We start from the raw sequence: 15,443 nt of genomic DNA on the forward strand, positions 1-15,443 counted from the left end.
GCATGGGCAGCCACCACGCGGTTCTTGACAGAGAGGGATCAGGGTCCAATGGCATGGAGGCCATGGCGATTGGCGACCTCTCTCTGCTGCAGCCTTCCTCCGCCTTCACGACCATTGTGACTTGCCGTCATCTTCCACCTGCTCCTCCATTGAGGTCTTTGCTGGATCGCGCTTTGTCTAGAAACTTCCCCCTTGACCTTACCAGGAGCTTAGGCCCATGTGAGTGGCTAAGCTCCAAACGTTCAAGCTTCACTACGGCAAGTTGGCGTAGTGGGGGAATCAAAACACGGGCAGCCAGACATCCCTACTTCCGAGGTGTCGCCATGAGCAGCAGTTTACAGGACCACGGAAGGCAGCAAACAGTTCATGGTGGCACATGGCAGGCCGAACGGAAACACCCTGAGTCTCTGCAGTGGGAAATGGCTCGTGGGCTGCGTAATCTGTGCATCTCCAACTTGCAACTGGAAGCCTTCTTGTATGCATGTGTGGCCTTCTCCTTATTGAATTCTTGACTAAGAGCCTCTAGCCAGGAGAGTGTCTTGTATATTCATGCATACATGTACTGTATATATCTACACATTGGGCTGGCCAGAGGATAATTTTGTGAACGTTGAAGGTTGAAACCATCAATTATTTATACACCTCCAGTCCGTAAAGATGATTTTTCTCAACACACTAAGAACTTGAGAAGAAGATGATGTTATGGCTGGGAAGGCAAGCCATTACTCGACTTTCATCACAGGCATGTGAGCCAATGTCGGCCAACTGAAGGCAAGATTGAGGGCCTCCCGACGCCCCTACTGTAGAAGTATTGCCGTGAAGGAAGAGCAGCCGGATGGACCACGGCAGCCAGAGATTGGTACATGGATGCAAGGGCATGCTGGACAGAACAATCTCTGTCTCTCCAATGAGCCTTGTCAACTCATGAGGGCTGAGCTTCATCTACACAGTATCTCCATCTTGAAGATTGATGGCAACCTCCATCTTATTGACACATCTGGCCATATTATTCTTGAATTATTGGCGAAGGACCTCAAACCCGGAGAGTGTCTTGTATATCTTTCTCTCCTCATCATGCGGCCCTGGAGAGAATGATGTTGATACGGGAAGTCGAATCCAGAGCTCCTCTGGTTTGTTGTGGGCCAGGCAAGCTCGGGTTGGCAGAATGAAGACGACATGGTGGGCCGAGAGCCTCGTGCCAAAATGCAAGACGGTGAATACAAATAATAGGAATAACATACGTCGAGTAGCCTACAAGTAAATCAAACACATTTAAAATAAGAACGATGGATTAAAATGTTTAAAAGTAACAGAAGAACCCTCATGTATCATATTCACTGTGATGGACTGCAATGGTTTATATGACTGTAGCTTTGAAATTATATGAAATATTTTCAAGGTATATTGGGGGGGGGGGGGGGGGGCAAGGGGAGGGGGTTCCTTTGACTCCTAAACCTACATTAAACCAAACCATTTTGTTTTTGGTATTTGTTTTTAATAATTCATACATTAGAGGACTATGTTATTTGAAAATGAGAGCACGGAGAAGAGCTGGCCAATGGATGGATGATGTTGCCAGATGTCGATACACACACATACCTACATTAATTAGCAATTATAAATTAGTTTCTTAGAGGTAGCTAGGTGGCTCATGAGGCCCACTGCATTGCCATTGTAAAGGGCATTTAGCTGGTAGCACAGAGATTCAGGGTTCAATGTGTACAGAATTTAATAGTCTCAGCTGGATCCCCAGTGACTGCACAGAAATACATTCATGAAAATTTAGTTTTTCACTTTCATTTTGTAACACCCAGCTGCAAGTACGCAATAGTCACGACTGTCGCATTGCAAACCACTCACTCGTCTGCACTGTCTACCAGGGAACAGGCCAGCAGTTGTGCCAAAGTAGACCTTTGAAGGATCTTAAGTTAAGCTCGAGTATGTTACTTCTGGGTCATGCCATGGAACGGTTTGTCTCATTCTGGCAGTATCTGAATGGATTAAACAGTATTTCCTTTGTTTCTTGACATCTGTAACACAATTTTAAAGAATTGCACGAAACTTTGTACCATTGTGGATAATTGTGAGTTACAAATACAAACACAATTCTCCCCCCGCATTATATTAAATAAACTAACATTTGATCCCCATCGGCATACGAGCCTTCACACAAATATTTTCCAGCAGCATTTTTTTAAGCCGGGCAAACTCTTTAGCAGTTTCAACCTGCAAAGTCTCATTTGCAGTCATGCCTGTTAATATAATTGGTGGAGAGAATTTTAATCTGGAGGTTATTTGGAAATATGCCCGTATCAAAGCGTATTTGAGATGCATCATTCAAGACCTGCATTGCAGGTAAATGTCTGTGTCTTGAACCAAGCAGGATTTCACATTCATTGATTTGGTTGAGTCACTTGGGTATATGAAGCATCTCTTGCTGATCTGATGCTTTGTTTTACAAAATAATAATTTAAGTGTATTCAAATTGCATTTTATTTTCATATACATTTTTATTTTGTTGTGTGTATACCGTATGTTTTCTTTCACACCCCCTTTGTATGCTATGGTGGTTCCCTCTGGAATTCACACCTGCGTAGCTGCCAGAAGTTTCTCTACCATTGGGAAATCCCAGATTTGCTTTAAGAGGCTGTGTGTTCGTTCACAGGCATTTCTATGCCTGTGCTGCACGTGGTCACACAGGGGTTCAGTACGGGACGCTGGATATCATTTTTCTACAATGAGGGTGGCCAGAAGACGGTTCTTCTCAGGACACGCATTTCATGTAGCCAAGTATGTAGAACACGTGGCCCTGCAATTATGTGTGCACTCCACTGCTGGAGAAAGCACCTCCACTCGACAGCCTTCTTGAGGGTAGTTTGGCCAACTATTGCACACTGGTCAGAAGTAATGCCAGAGGTTGGAGTACCCACACTTTAGCCCGCAGAGGTACGGGTGGGGGGGTTAAGCAACCTGCACCATTGTTTCAACTGCTTTGCCAGGAGATCGAATCTAACAAGTGACTTATGGATTAATATTCCAGTGCGCCAACCATTACACTATGACAGCATCACAGATGTCTAATGTGAAACCACAAATATTGCATACTGATCTAAACCCGGAAGTCTGAAGTTAAAGTGGGTTTCCATTCAGACACGCTAATGGCAGTGCTCATCTTTTGTTTACAGCCCTGGACCAGTGGTGGTAATTCCACATTCCTATGGTGGGGTAAGTCTGTCCATAAGATGAGCAATCTTAACTTCCCACAAAGGCAACTCATTTTATTGACCATGGGGGATAAAGGGCAAAGTCGACCTCAAACTGGGATTTTAACTCTCACTCTGGCTATGTTCTGAATCCATAAATAGAGTAGGCAGTACAAATAGTAAATATTGGATAAATCCCAGGTAATTGTTTTATTCACGAATAATACAAAGTAATTTCCCTAAAAAACTCTCGAGATCTCTGCCCAATGGTAGGTCCGTAGTTCAAACTTCCTCCATCCTAACCCATTCTATTCCACTCACTCTTCTTCACTATACATACTACAGATCTTGAGCCAACATTAATCACAAATAGTTGGGTGCATTCCTCAAAGTTTTTTTTAAACCTTCACTGCATGCAGTTTATTGTAATATTAATAAATGCTCTTGAAAAAAGGACTGACGTTGAGTGAAGTTTTCTTACGTAAAGATTAAAAATGTATAAAAAGTACATTTGCAAGACATCCGCATTTTATTGCATAGAAGCATGGTTAAATCCTTTCAGAATTAATTTGAAAAACAAAAGCACATGCACCGAACATAAGGGTTGATTCAGAACCCTTGCCTCTCTGTGCGTGTCATAAAACAGAATGAGTACCTTGAAGTTGGGAGTTGTTCAACAAAGTGTGAGTGGTGTGCTGTTAGTTGTCCATTGTAACACTTTGCTGCCATCGTTGTCTCCCAGACAATTTGCCCTTGAAAAACGAGCTGTATAGATCTATGAGCTTCACTCGAGTTATAAACATCTGCCTTCTCACCCATTGTAAAACAGTTGTCACCAATCATACACATGCCAATGTGTTAATGTGTAGATAGATGCATGTGTGTTATGTGTTATGGTGTGGCCGCAACTGTACTTGTACAATTGCTTTCCCCAGGTCCATTGCCGATATGGACCCACCACTTGCACCAGGTAACTCACTTTAGGCTAAGTCAACCTTGGAGGGGCCCAAGACGATTTCTTATACCAAATACCAATAGTGCAGTGTGTGGCTTAGGAATTAACCCAGGTGAATAGGATTGCAGTGTGGTGCGCTCACCACCCAATTCATCGCTAACCACTCGCGCACCTAAAATAGGCACTTACACGGCAATGTAGTGCAATGCAGTGCTTGCTGTGTGTCTGCTCATGATGACGCCATCTAACCACGGCACTGGACATTTTTCAAAGCAACGCGCCCAAATGTAGGGCGTGTTTCATTGGCAGGAATTCCTCTACCAAACATTGCTCCAAAGCCTTCTAGTGTTGGGGCCCGAGCAATTAGTTAATTCCCCCACGCCTGTGCATTGCCACAGCCAGTCGTCCTTTCACAAACTCATATAGTGGGCCATCTGTTATCACTGTTAACAGCGGTGTCTCTAACTTGATCATTTTGGGTTTCCCAATTGTGTAATCGTCATAATAAATACTGTAGGTGGCGAAGCGTATTGGAGGGCTAATGTGAACATCTGGGTGAGCCAAAGCTGCTGAAATTCTGGATTTGTGGTGCAAACCGGTTTTAAAGTATAGTGAGTTTGATGATCTGTAGTAATGAAGGCACAGTAATAATATAACAAAACGGATTTCTTTGTATTCCATAATAAAGCTGAGGGGTAAAGCATTGATTTGTTTATTACCTCGGTAGTATCTCGTCTCCAGGCGACTCCCCACTCGTGACTTCCTGCTCATCATCCTCCGTTCCATTTTTGGGTCCTCTCGGCAGTGCAGGGCCCATTTCGAGCTCCAGCGTACAGGCAGTCCCCGAGATACGAACGTCCGACTTATGGACATCCGCACTTACGAATGGGTCTCTGGAACGTAACCCATTCGTAAGTCAAGGACTGCCTGTAGTTATATAAAAAATGTGAGTCTTTACAGTCGTAGTATATTCGAATCTTTGAATCTTCATTATCGTCTATGTGATAATAAGTAAATTGTATCTATCCTTCGTGGCAAAGCCGTATACTTTTCTTTTAGCTCATGGTTACCAAATGTACGTTTTATTAACGAGCAGTCGTGGCCTAATGTCGGTGATGCTGAGAGCTGACGCCAAAAAGAGTGAAGTATAGCCGCTCGAACCAGATGTCGCAGCTGCGGTTCAACCCGCACAGCTCAGGGGTCACCTCAGGTGGTTCTGGGACGAGTGGTCCAGATCAACCAGGGACAGATGGGTGCATCGCACGATAAGTAGGGCTACAAGCACCACCAGATCGTTCCTCGTGGTGCTGGGACACATGGCGGCGGCTGTCGCCGTGGGCCCACCTTGAAATGAAAGCATTACATTGGTGTCTCCTGGAACACTGGGAGCCCCTGTGGGGAAACATGGGCCAGTTCGTGCCCCCTGTCCTGCTCAGCAGAGATGGATTGCCGTGTGGTGGTGCAAGAAGGAGACTTTACAGTCAGGGTCTCTCTCCTAGGGTTCTGTCAGGAACGGATGACCATCGAAACTGATGCCACCCTGAAGGGCTGCGGAGCACACCGTTATCATCAGGTGATTCAGGGAGTGCGGTCGCCCGAGGAAGCGAGGTGGAGCATCACCCTCCTCGAGTTGAGGGCGATCCGTCTGGCCCTCCACAGGTCACGCGGTGGTGGTCCGTCATGACAACGTCACCGCGGCGCGATGGTGAACAGGCAATGGCCCCTTAATGAGGGTAGCACATTGGGTAAGTCTGGTGGCTCCGGCACCTAGTGGGCACAGTGTGGTTGGAGACTGGCTTAAGTCATGAGAAGCCGGACCCCAGGGAGTGGTCGCTTCACGTGGAGGTGTGCGCGATGAGATTGTGCGCCGGTCCAGCGAGCTTCACAGGTGATAACATCACCTTTATTCTACCTTTTTAAGGCCGAAACAGGAGAATGTATTCACAATTCTGGCTGTCGCCTGATGAAGCTGGTTGTAATTACCAGCGAAACGTCGCACTCGAATTGTAAATGTTGTGCGTTTACTGTCCACCACATCAGTATGCTGAAGTAGTAACTAATTGGCACGTTTTTTTTCGTGACAAACCTTGCCAATTGGCTGTGTCAGGTGGTGGCGGGTTTAACGATACATTTATAATTAACACGATCTAGCTAAAACAACCTTTATTATGGCTAATATTGGTCGCGTTAAACTAAACGTGGCTTGATTCGTTCCTGGCAACCCTTGTTTTATAACAACAATATCATTCTTTACAGCTCTTTATCAGTCCACTGTTGAATGAAAAGCCTCCCCACACCTTTCGATCATAGAGGTTTGTGTCACCATACTTCACCTTTGCTAATCACTATGGTAAGATGAAGGGGCGGTCATAACAGGTTCAGATATCACTTGCTACTCCGGTGGTCATGGCCGGATATCGAACTTTCATTGTGCAGTGCGCTAATCAGAGGTGTGGACTCGAGTCATGTGACTTGGACTCGAGTCAGACTCGAGTCATGAATTTGATGACTTGCGACTCGACTTGGACTTGCATAACAATGACTTTGTCCCACCTATGAGATGTGGACTCGAGTCAGACTCGAGTCATGAATTTGATGACTTGCGACTCGACTTGGACTTGCATAACAATGACTTTGTCCCACCTCTGGCGCTAATCACTTCACTGTTGTATTATAATAGTATAGAATTGTAGTCTATTGTGCATTCACAAACATACTTTAATATGAAGTAAATTATTCCAACTGCAGGCAATTGTGTACGTTAGAACTGCAAGCTGTTTTGATTGGAAGTGTGTTCATAAATTGTGACACCAACCTGACATTTATACTCGTAGAATTCGTGTTTTTGGCCTACACCGAAACACAAATGTGTTGACCCCACAGTATTTTACTATATTTCCTCTCGAAAAAAACCGCCTGTAAAAAAAAACTAATAAGAAATGCCAGGAAGCTTGCTTGGCAGCATTTGAACTCGTGTCAACCAGACAGTTTGACAAAACGCCAACGGAACTGAGAACACTGCCTGATACAACGGCGGTGTTTATAGACATTGATGCAGCAGAGCCAGCTGCCTCATGTTTTCAAAACACGCAGGCGCATTGTAGACACCACAGCTCGAAGGAAATGTTCAAGTAATTGGGCAGGGCTGCCCGCATGAGGCAATTGTCTTGTGGCTATTCCTTCCTGCAGAAAATCACTGCCGGGATATCGTGGTGGTTTCGCTCGCCGCTCACCACTGAGGCTGTGTGCAAGGGGTTTGACGGGGTTTGGTTCCAGCTTTCTTCACGTAGGAAATGTTAAAACAACGTAGACTAGACGTGTAACAACGCAGTGATTCGTCGATTAAAATCCACTCGCCTGCTCGCAGCGCGTGCGTGGAATCATGTGCATAAGCATCAATTGTTTTTTATTCGTACAGTGTATGTTGTTTGTGATTGTTGCGTACAACTTCTGCAGTCACTCGAGATGCAACACTTTACCAAAAGTATACAAAAAAACAATGAAGCGACACTTGAATCAAATGTTGGACTCGAATTGGGATAATTCATCGAATTGCAAAGGAGATGAATTGTCCTCGTGTGTGTGTGTGTGTGCATGAATTTTCTCCGGGAACGCAAGATGCTGCTCCTTGAAAAGGAATTGACCAAGCATCACGGATACAAGACTCTCTTTAAAATGAGTCTTGAGACTTCGTGATACTTCCCTGCTTTAACAAAACAGGATTTATGTTTTAAACAACCATTACAATTCAGCTAATTGCACTGCCATATCCATAATGATGTTTGTTCACATTGATGATTGACAGACATCTGAACACATGTGCACCATAATTGTTGCTCTTGCATTTAGTATTTCTTTGCCATTTATTATACAAAACAAGTCACGTGCATGCAAATCTCTTTTGTATCCTCACAGGTGACGAAAACAGCCAACGTGATGAAATCCCACCTCGGATGGCCCACCCACCGCGGCGCAGCGAGCAGAACACGAGCTAAAGGTGCAAACGGGATGAGATTATATGATTTGCTGTTACATCTCAGCAGAAGCCTCCTGCGAAAGGGTGAGTGCTGCAAAAAAACGTTCACGGGATACCACTGCGCTATCGTGCGCGCGCGGAGCCAGTTAAGTGATTGTTATTTTCGAATTTCACCAGAGACAAGCAGATGCCCAATACTATGTTGGTAGCCTCAGGGCTCAAATTCATTTTATATTGCTCTTGAAAGTAAATGCTTATGATACTGTGTGTCTTTGTGTGTTGCAATGCGACTCAATTCGTGACCCCAAATTGTCGCAATTCAGGGGGCACGATTTAATTCAAGCATCAGTTCTTTCTCAATTGATATGAGTGGAGTGGTTAGTGGACTGCGCTTAAATTCAAGTTGCCCGAGTTCGATTCCCACTCGCAACCAATAATAGTGGCGATTTTTTTTTACTGGTTCTAGTCCTGCTCGAGGTCGACTCGGCCTTAAATGAGTACCTGGTGCAGAGTATAAACATGAGCACTGGAGAGCCAAAGGTGGTCTGGCGTGGTGCTGGCCACCCACCCACCCCCTCGAATGCTGTGTCGACCTTAATAGGTGTTCGCTAACAGCCCTTGCCCCACCAGTGCATTTACCACTATATGAGAGGATCTTTGTCGTTGTTGCAGAGCAAAGCCCATTCTATTGCTGGGATTCTACCGACTGATTTCAGAGACACTCCACCTGCCGGAGATCGACTGTGGAATCAAGAGCTTGGGCTGCCCTAATTGAGCGCACAGTGAGTCTCTGAACACTGTTGGAGAGGGTTTCTTCCCACATGGGAGGTAATGTTTCACTCTATCTTAGACGCATCTTTATTTAAACCCTCTCAACAGGGTATGGCGGCATCGAGTGTGCAAGCGTACAATGTGGGGCATGGCCATGGTTGCTCAAATGTTGACTGCAGCATGAAGTCCAAAACCTTGACAAAATTAGGCCATCGTTAAACATTGAAAAGCAGATGCAAAAGTGATGGATGTTCATGATGTTTATGGTGCATGGTTCATAATATGAGTTTCTCAACCATAAAACGTAGATGCTAAGATTTTCGTGTGTGTGTCCCCCGGCGTTATTGTCCAAAAGTGGACGTTTAAAATATTACCTGCGAATGAGTGAATTGGGAAAACACACGGCAACATCGCCTCAATTGCAAAACCTAGCAGGACCCTCCCGAAAAAGATCACCGATACTCAGTGAGGCTTTGTTAAGTAAATACTTGTTCGTGTATTAAGAGATTGGAGGAAAAAAACATTACCCACAATGAATTGCCAAGCTAAACAGACAAGCAGTGACACACATTTCACCACTTGGCAATGTTGTACAATGATGAATGTTTCCTGTATTAACTCCTTGCTACTTTCTGTTGTGAAGTGTTCTTAGCCGTCAGGTGTGATTAATACCGGTATTTTTTTAAAGTTAAACGTCTATCCATGCAATAAACGTCACAAGGGGGGAAAGTCATGAGTGAATGAGCTGGTTTTTGCAGCCTGACTGGCAGAATTTGCTGCAAACGTTGCAGCAAATGCAATGCAAGGTGGGCAGGTACAGTTGCAAAGGAATGCCTAATGCCGAATGCATTAGCTATTCAACAGGGTTCCTTCTAGTTTCAGTAACACTGGCTTGCAGCACCGGAGTGGGCTACGCCCATAATCCAGTCAGTGCTGTGGAGGGGGTACTTGGCATATCGCATGGGGCTACATTTATAAAGAAAGTACAGAAAGTAGGTTGTTAGTGTGTGCGTGTTTTCAAATGTGATCATGAAACTAATTATGAGCATAGTTACCATATGTGGTGATGTCATAGCTCAACCCCCATTAAAATTAAAAAATCGCCAGCATTAGATTTGTTTTAATGAATACTATATTCAGGAGTCACCAGTGTACAACATGCTGCATTTAGTCTTTTTATGTGGTTCATATCCAGCTGTCCTGGAACTTTTGTGAAAAATTTCACGTTTCTACAATGCACTAGTCTGGCCAGAGGACAAACCGGTGTTAACGCCACACAAATTGCCGCAAATTTTATTGCCACGCGTGGTGACGATGGGCCAGTGCGACTATTTGAACTCGTGATCTTATGACTGAGAGGTTAGCAGCCTTTCTGCTCTACCTACTGAGCTATTTATTTGTGTAGCCCATTTATGAATCTGCCGTTGGATGAGGGCATCCCTATGCCTTTTGTGGGTTCTGACCATACTCTACCACGTTGGTCAGTGTAGGTTTGTGAAAGTGGGCAGCACGGACATGCGACCATAATCATAGTCCAACAATTGATGTTGCTGTACTGCCATATGCTGCCCATCACATAGCCTGGCAGCCTTTAACAACCTGGTCGCTGGTCTTTCTAGCACTATTCAGGCTCAGTCCTGCCTAGCTTCAGAGGTTGATTTGGTCATACGCTCTGAGCCTTAAGAAAGATTGTTTACAATAGATTCCCCCCCATGTAAATATAATCACATATTTTAACACGAAGGCTTTCGCGACTAATATCAACCATAATATAAATATATTTAAATACATGTACGCAATCTAACCCAAAAAACCTCTATTATGGACGATCACACATGTCTGTTGGATAAAGATATGTCCTTCCATAAGAAGGTAATGCTTTTTGATGGAACTGACCATGAAAAAGAATGCTCTCCCATGCAATGGCTTGATTGCTACCTGCAAGTCTCTGCTCTTACTCATCTGTGTGAAAACTGTGACAACTATTGAAGACTACCTGTCAGTGCAGACTGTAGCCATCAATGTGGACCAGTGAATACTAAACACATCCACGTGGACTAGACTCATCGTCCAGTCTATGGCGAATGCGCTGTTTTCGTGGCGTGCTTGCCGTCGCCGTTCCCGTGTTCCGCGCACAGCAATGGACAGGGTGGGAGCTGTAAACATCCCTGACTGGAAGCTGGGAGCACTTGCTGCGGCAGCTTTCGCCCGGATGTTTGCTGCTGCCATCTGTCAAGGGCTTCAAGGAGAAGCATGCAATTTGTCTCAATTAACACAGGTGCTTTGCGCGTCCACCAGGAGCGCCATCTCACGAGATTTCACACGCGTTAAAATGAGCTTTCGGTTATATTTTGGGGGCGGCAGGAGAAAGAGGCTGGCATAATTCACTTTGAATAGGGCATTTAGAGAGAAGTTATTTCTTTCGAGGTGGCCCGATAAGCTCCGGTGCTAATGCCAAGGGCTTCAGTTCAAGAGACTGAGCTTGGAGGGCTTGGGAGCCTTGATTCAAATCCATGTTTCAGCCACGTGTAAATTGCCCTCTTCTAAGCCCAGTCACCAATGCCTACACAAACAAATCCATTATATTGCATTGAAGTTTTCACTCCGTTTAGCAGCTTCGATGACTCAAAAATGTAATTGCCACCCTGTACTTACGTACTTATTTACAGGGTTCAGCTTGTGTTGGATCAGAGGTCCATTGAAATTGCTTCAAAAAGCAGTTGTGTGACGTAATCTTCTGGTGGTTGTTTCCCGACATGTAATGTTGCATCGCTCGCCGTGAGCATATCGAGTGGGAATTTCTTAATTTCACAACGTGACGCCAATAGCACAACTCGTTCCAGGGCCTGGAGCCCTCACGGCGATGCTGTTGTATATCTCTCCGATGTCCCGCAAAGTCGCTTCCCAAAGAAGCTCCTAGCACGTGGAGCGAAATGCCAGACACCTTGTCCCGAGAACACTGGGTAAAACCCGAACACTCAACGGAGAGCGATGGCATAACTGGTTTATAGCTGGGGGTTGTGGGCGATCATAAAGTTGATGAGTATACTCTTTAATTTGCTTGGAGTTAATTACTTATTTTGTAATTTTGTATCCACACGCGCATATACATCCGCGGGATATGATATATCCATGCTCTGTGTGTGTTAAAACCTACTGTGTGGGCGTATATATATCGAGACAAAGATCCCCCGTATAGGCTTAACAGACTGTTGGGGCAAGTACTGTGAGCGAGCATTCATGAAAGGCCGGCACGGCACACGAGGGGGTGGGTGGCCAGCACGACCTTTGTCTCCCTATTGGCGATGTTTACCCATCGCACCAGGTACTCATTTGAGGCTGAGTCGATCTAGGGGAGGCCCAGGACCGATTCAGATGATCGTCACTGGTGTTAGCCATGTATATATCCGCACAAAGACAGACATCCATGTACATCTTGTGCACGTGCACGTGTGGATACGGACACATGGATTATGACAGACTCATTGCAGTTTTGCGTTAATGTATTCTAAATGCTTTGGGCATTTATAGTTCTTTACTAGCCAGCAGTCATGTGCTTTAGTGTGCTTCTCCTAACGGTGGAATGTTACGTCCCCCAGCTGAAATGAACGAACCTTAATAGCCTCATTGTTTTCACCTTTAGGCAACCTAAAGCCAGCTCGGTGTACCCGCCAGTGCTCTCACAAACCACGTGGGTTGTGCTTAAAGAACAAATATTAAAGAACTCTCATTTACACACTGCATTTTACAGCTCTGTAAAAGGCCCATGTGGACCGTGGGATAATGGTCAGATGCCAGTGGCGACGAATCGTGATTTGACCTCCGATATCCCTAAAACCCATGGACTGGCCTGAGGGTTTTAACTGCAGTTAGCATAGAGAAATGTGAGTTTAAAAATTATAACAATTCTTTTAATTATTATCATGATAATATTAAATCTTGACTTAAAGCTTTCGTGACTGCAGGAATTCTTATTCTTTGGTCTTTCGGTAAAGTCACGTAGATAGGTTCAAAGAAAATAAAAATAAACTACGACGTTTCGATCGCAACACAAGCGGTCATCTTCAGGAAAAGGGGGGTTAGCTTCCAAGGCAAACTGTCTATAAGGGTTTGAAATGGGCATAGCCCAAATGTCAGCAGCCAATGATAATCAAGGGGCTGCCAGGTGAAAATTAGCATGTTAAAGAGAGATTAGCAATTTAATGGAAGATCGCAGAGCCGCAACCAAGAGATCGGCGCGCGAAGTGTCTGTGAAAGCGCAAGTTTGAAATGGGCGTAAAGCACAACTAACATCGGAAGGTGGTAGGATGGGAACATCATAGCCAATTATGACTTAAACTGGTTGATAACGTCCTTCCAATGATTGTTCAGTTTGTACCCATCTTCTCAGTTTAAATTGTGTCTGTGTCTATATATATGGATGGCTTCATGAACGAATCCTTGTTGATAGCCAGTGGGCTTGCAAAGCACCTTCGTCTTAGATAATCTATTTTGTGTGTGCCCACCGCATTAAAACAATGATCAGCCACGGCCGAGGTATTGGTCCTACCGTGTTTCAGATCTGCCTTAGGTTCACGAACACGGTCCGTGACATGTCTCTTAGTTTCCCCAATGTAACTACTGCCGCAGACACAGCTTAGTTTGTAGACTCCTGGTTATTGCATGTCATGGATCACATCCTTCACAGATGGGATCAGATTTTTGTGCTACGCCCATTTCAAACCCTTATAAACAGTTTCCCTTGGAAGCTAACCCCCCTTTTCCTGAAGACGACCGCTTGTGTTGTGATCGAAACGTCGTTGTTTTTTGTTATTTTTTTGTTATTTTCTTTGAACCTATCTATGTGACTTTACCGAAAGACCAAAGAATATCATAATATTAATTTACTGCCCATTTTCGATTTACTGCCAGATGAAGGCCTTTGAATGCTGTGTGAGTCATGGAGTTTGGCCATACTTCACCATGATGACCAGTGCAGCTTGGTAAAGGGGAGAGATGGGAATGACCCGGACTGGTTCGGATATCACTCACTGCAAATGTTAGCCGTTGCCCGGCTCATAGTGTGCAGTGTGTTAACTGTTATGTCAAAGTGAGATGAAATTAAGTGGCACAAAATTTGGGCAAATTAACAAACAGAAGATGTATGCTCTTTCGTAATCTACATACATACCAATAGTAAATATAGACATACTCTTAGGTTTTTTCGGTAAAGTCACGTAGGTAAAAAAATAAAATAAAAAATTACTAAAAGTAATTATAGAAATAAAATAAAATACTAAATCACGACGTTTCGGAGGCAACACAAGTCTCCGTCATCAGGTGGGACCGTCACACTTGATACAGCAAATCTAGCTGTGACGGTCCCACCTGATGACGGAGACTTGTGTTGCCTCCGAAACGGCGTGATTTATTATTTGATTTTATTTCTATTATTACTTTTAGTAATTTTTTATTATATTTTTTTTACCTACGTGACTTTACCGAAAAAACCTAAGAGTATGAATCCTTGCAGTCACGAAAGCTTCAAATCTAGAAATAAATATAGACAGCACCTTGATAGGCGCAAGCCAGGAAAAACGAAGTGCAACACCAATGTTACGTTGTGTGCGTTTTTAATGCAGTGATTGTTGACCAGGCGACACTTGAGAACCTGAATACATTTTGAGTGAGAGTCCAGGATTTAAACTCGGGGTGTCGGTTTTGCCGACTCAGCTATCCGACCCAACCACCTCTTAAAAAATGTTACTGACCGTAACACGGTACTATTAAACAGCGCATGATCGTAAAGACTAAACAGCATGATGGTGCTCGAGATATATATATTTTTTGACCTTGAGTTTTTCCAAGGTCATTTGTGTTTGATTTATTAATCACTCCACTGAATAAAGAAGTGCAGTGGTAGCCAGCCCTGTTTTGTAAATATTTGCATTGTACATTTACTGAATGCTGAGTTTTTATCAGCATGTGGATATGTAAACAGCACTTTTAATTTGATGCCTGAGACAAAGAGTACGCAATAATCAATGTTTTAGGCAATGCCGGTGATATGGGCCTGTGCGGCTGATATGTTTAAAACATCTCATTTTGTTCTATTCCAGACATTTAGAATAATTGCCATGGCATCGCTTTTTGTGCCAGCTGTTTAAATTCGTTGACACAGCAGCAACTGCAAATAACTGAAAATTCAATTGAATCTCACATCTGGACTTTTATAAATGAAAGGCACACAAAAGAATATAATGCCCATTTTTATTTTGAAGCCAAATCACTGATTTTGTGTTCACAACACATGTTTACATATCATGTGTTTGCTGGCTTATCTGAATATACCGCATATGCAATGTATCAATCAAATGTCAACGTGTTTTTTTCTCTCAGTTAAAATATAAATCATTGCAGGACTAACGCATTTACTAATATTAACAGAACGCTTATATGCACGAGTAAATCGGGGAAATGTTGCGTGCATTTTAACATTGGGTTAGGGTTAGTTCCATTGTATATTCAAACCGCCCCTTTTGTGCTCATCCACCGTGGG

The 15,443-nt window shown here is 44.0% G+C and overlaps 2 long non-coding RNA genes across 5 annotated transcripts in view; one reads left to right on the forward strand and one right to left on the reverse strand.

Moving 5' to 3' along the window:
- LOC144935831 (uncharacterized) overlaps positions 1-15,443 on the reverse strand; it is a 67,064-nt gene that overhangs the window by 14,264 nt on the left and 37,357 nt on the right. The gene's annotated exons all lie outside the window — the stretch shown is intronic.
- The window catches only part of LOC144935830 (uncharacterized), a 38,110-nt gene that overhangs the window by 6,254 nt on the left and 16,413 nt on the right, over positions 1-15,443 (forward strand). For 3 of the 4 annotated variants that reach the window (XR_013637353.1, XR_013637351.1, XR_013637352.1), the window contains exons 3-4: positions 8,074-8,218; positions 8,807-8,962. This is a non-coding gene — a long non-coding RNA (uncharacterized LOC144935830). The remainder of the gene's footprint in view (positions 1-8,073; positions 8,219-8,806; positions 8,963-15,443) is intronic. The other variant, XR_013637354.1, reaches the window with a different exon arrangement.

Source organism: Lampetra fluviatilis, chromosome 14, assembly GCF_964198595.1.
Source record: "Lampetra fluviatilis chromosome 14, kcLamFluv1.1, whole genome shotgun sequence".
Classification (NCBI taxonomy): Eukaryota; Metazoa; Chordata; class Hyperoartia; order Petromyzontiformes; family Petromyzontidae; genus Lampetra; species Lampetra fluviatilis.